Consider the following 4,234-nt stretch of genomic DNA (forward strand, 5'->3'; position numbering starts at 1 on the left):
GTCGCGACGTATAATTCGCAAAACAGTTCGCCAACTGAATAAGTAGCATTAAGGGAGGATAAGGCGCGCGTTTATCCTCGCCGCGTTGAAAAATAAGGCGCGAGAATCCGTGGTAACCACGTTGGTTAGAATCAAAGTTGGAGAAGAATTTCAGGTACAATCTGCCGTCGCTGTGCAACGGTAATGCCGTGCAGCGGAGAGCTAAGTATCTTGTAATCCCTCGCTTAAGATCAGGAACTTCCGGACGCTAAATGCGACTTACCGTTAGCGGCGGCTTTAACGTCATGTGAAAATTATAAGAGGTACTTCGATGGCGCGTAAGATAAGCGCCGCCGCGGAAGAAAAGCCCTGAAGCGTGGAATTTAGGACGCGGAGAACTTAAACGCGAAGAATCATATATTCAATCTATATATCAGTGGATCGATGCGTGCCGTCACATACAGGGCGTACCTGGCATCACGCGCTTACCACATATCTCTCTCCAGTGAATTTAAAATTTGATTTCAATTTAGCCAAGTTTTCCGTTATGACGTAGTCTCTCCGTATATATCTAATTTTTAATATTATTATTAAATATATATATATATATATATATATAATTTATAGTTAATATATATATTTACCATATTTCTAATATTAACTACAATAGTTTTCAAATTCTATTTTTACCTTGTACAAAAGTATTGCAATTAATTTGCGCTATGTCGACGATTTCGATAATTGCTACGACAAACTTTTGATACTTTACGAAACACCAGAGATAAATATTTGCGCGGGAGATTTACTTTTAGGACCAAATTGCAGGGCGACCAACTTATTTACGTGCAAGATTCACTTTTAGGGCCACTTCGAACAAATGACAGGGCGACCAACATAAAAATTTCTAACAATGTAATTCTCGTATATAATGTGTAATACAAATTTTAAAATTCTCCTCTTGGTTGTCTTGCAACTTAATTAACAATTAAATTAACCGGAATTTGGTCTAAAAGTGACCCTTTTAGATTAATATATATGTATTTCATTAAATGCAGTAAGTCACGTAAAACGAACACACTTAATTGCTGTGACGTGATTGGTTCGCTATTTCGATGTGCGAAATTGTGATTCTCGCACTGCTTCACTTTGATATATTTTGAATCTTGTCGTTACAGTACACGTATTCGCGCGTCACGACGAAAGTCGCATCCAAATTCTCTCCGTATTTTTCGCGATTATTACTGTCTAAAAGTGAGTCTCGTCGTCGAATATCTATCACAGGTGTTTCGTAAAGTATCGGAAGTTCTTCATAGTCTATTAATTGCCACGTATGATCGCCAAATATTGTTATATCGTGTAACATCGATTTTCCGTTGATCTTAGAGAGGCGGGGGGGGATATCCTAAGATACGTCATGGGGAAATAGTGCGTTTAATGGTAAAAGGCCAATTTGAAATGTCTCGTAGAATGAATCAGTGCGCGGAAATCTACCGCGTAGTATTATAGCATGTAGGAGGTTTCGCAAGTTCTCTCGTTATCAATATAAGTAAGTACGACAATACTGCGTCGTTTCTTACAATTCTCGCGATTCGTTGAATTTGTCAGCGATATGACAGGACCGTCATATCGGTAGATCAATAACACTTTCGAGATCTGTGTCAATAACGCGGATATTTAATTTTTAATTACGTGAACAGAGGAAGGAGGTCGTGCTGTACGAGGACATATATTACTATCGTGATTTGCATGTCCTTGATATAGCGCACTTGACCAAATTTTTTTTTTAATTTTAGACTTCCACTTCCTTGTGTATAAAATAAAATAGAGACGGGTTAAGCACCGTGAAAAATATACATGTACATTTATAAATATAATTCTGTAAATAGTTCGATTACCGCGGATAATGTGTGAAAGCTATTTTCTATACAAGTAATTTTTATTGTCTTTCGCATTAAATACTTAATTTGGATAAAATAAAAATTAATATTTAATGATTACACTTATAGATCCAAATTCTTTAGAAGGACAATATGACATAAAAGATAAAATATCAGAATAGATTAAAAAATTAATAAAAAAGGAGAAACGTGAATAAATTTAAAATTATATTAAAAATATAGACTTTTATATCTTTTAATCTATTCTAACATTTTATTTTTTACATCGTATTATTTTTTAAAAGTTTGTCTTAACGTGATTATGAATTAAATGTTATTTTATATTGACAAATAATCATTTAATACAGTATTAATTATGAAAGTTATTATTAAAGTTATAAAAAATAGTTTCCACATATATGCTACATATTCTAATAATTATATAAATATGTATATGTGTGTGTGTGTATGTATATATATATATATATATATATATATATATATATATATATATATATGGGGGTGGGGGGTTGGGAGGGGGAGGGCGGTGAAGATTTCTTGCGAATCCGTTTCGTATTTTTTTGCGATTTCTACCGTAAAAGTGAATCTCACGCGCGAATATTTATCGCGGATATTTCGTAAAGTGTCGGGAGTTCGTGGCATAGTGCAATTATCGAAATCGTCGACATAGCATAAATTAATTGCAATACTTTCATACAAGGTAAAAATAAAGTTTGAAAACTATTTTAGTTAATATTAAGTAATATTATTTAGGTAATATTAGAAATATATGATCGAGATATATATATTAACTAACAATTTTATATATATTAATTTTAGGTGATTGGCGATATGAACAAGGAAGGATTATCAATGAAAAAGTCTACGCATACTTCAACCTTCTCCTGAAGTGCAGCAATGGTATGAATTATTGTCAGGTATTTATATCTTTATATCATCGTTTTGTATAATTATAGTAGATTATTTTGTCGATGATTCATCACTCGAACATTGGTAAATATATTGGTGTCTATCTCCATCGGTAATACAATTTATTACTTGCTCATCGGTAAATCTACTTTTATTTACCTTCAATCGTTAATTACAATTATGGTATCTAACTTATCGGTATCTAATCTATCGCGATGTTAGCGTCCTAAGGGAGGACGCCTCGGTCTATGAAAACGCATATTTTAATATATGCACTCTTGAATCGATTGATTCGCGATCAAATATTAATTCGAGAATTCTTTTATAAAATATCTATATTTTAAATACTTCAAATAATAAAAAGAAAATGAAAATAATCATATTTCTTTGATCGTACTTTACGGTTTTATATATATAATAGAAAGAAATATAATTACAATATTAATAATATATAATGTATATATAAATAATAATTTTATTTTTTTTGTATTTTAATATCCGATGTTTACTATTCTTTTCTATATTTCCGCTATTTAATTGGAATGTTCAAGATGATATGAAACGCTTGTCAAAGCGCGATCATTATAACGCGATGATATTAAATCGTCGCGAACAAATTAAATGAGCAATTAGTCACGCGAATATAATGAATCATGAATAAAGTGGAATAAATGCTTTGAACAATATCTGTAATCTATTATTAAAATGTTAGTTTATGCTTAATTAAACATAAAAAAATAATTATGTAATGCAATTTTTTTTTGTATTTCTATAAGCCTTAGATGAGCAAATAATAAATTAATAAAATTTATAGATAATAATTTGATAATTAAAGCAAGATATCTTTAATGTTAAAATTTTTGAAAAAAAGATATGACAATTATTTTAATAGGAAATATTGTGTTAATAAAATATATTTATCTTGTACTGTACTTTTTACCATGTTTTACACCCTATATATGAGATTTTATTTTATATATTACAATTCGATTTCTGTGCAAATAATTCTTATAAATTTTTGCACGTATCGAAAAATAATATAACTGTTTTTGAAAAATCAAATTTAATGTTGATTGTGGATTTATTTCGGATTATCTACTGTTTGTTGTGTAATGCAATGATTATTATTATTCTTTATTACCTGTCAAATGTTATAACAGGCTATACGAAGCATAACAGATCAATTAATAATTTAATCTTTACATATAAACTGTTGGGTTACGCGGCATTGTATATATTTTGGATTATTGCCCAATAGCACGGATCAAATAATTTTTGTTGCAATATAAATACGCATCACATTACTTTATACAAAAAGTCCTGTATTATATATATATATATTGATAATATTAAAAATCAAATCAGTAACAATGGTGATTATATCAATATATAATGGGAATATTAATATCTTTTGTGTATTAAACAATAGAAAATGAAATTTTATAAAA

The 4,234-nt window shown here is 30.0% G+C and overlaps 1 protein-coding gene and 1 long non-coding RNA gene across 4 annotated transcripts in view; one reads left to right on the forward strand and one right to left on the reverse strand.

Moving 5' to 3' along the window:
- The window catches only part of LOC115237744, a 44,308-nt gene extending 43,505 nt beyond the window's left edge, over positions 1–803 (reverse strand). Inside the window, exon 1 of the mRNA XM_029810987.1 lies at positions 670–803. The gene's annotated coding sequence lies outside the window, so the exon portion shown is untranslated. The remainder of the gene's footprint in view (positions 1–669) is intronic.
- A 707-nt stretch (positions 804–1,510) lies between these two features.
- LOC115237749 overlaps positions 1,511–4,234 on the forward strand; it is a 10,802-nt gene continuing 8,078 nt past the window's right edge. For 2 of the 3 annotated variants that reach the window (XR_003884388.1, XR_003884387.1), the window contains exon 1: positions 1,511–1,525. This is a non-coding gene — a long non-coding RNA (uncharacterized LOC115237749). Of the gene's footprint in view, positions 1,526–1,820; positions 1,836–4,234 lie in introns of those variants that run through there. The other variant, XR_003884389.1, reaches the window with a different exon arrangement.

Source organism: Formica exsecta, unplaced genomic scaffold, assembly GCF_003651465.1.
Source record: "Formica exsecta isolate Colony F162 unplaced genomic scaffold, ASM365146v1 scaffold308, whole genome shotgun sequence".
Classification (NCBI taxonomy): Eukaryota; Metazoa; Arthropoda; class Insecta; order Hymenoptera; family Formicidae; genus Formica; species Formica exsecta.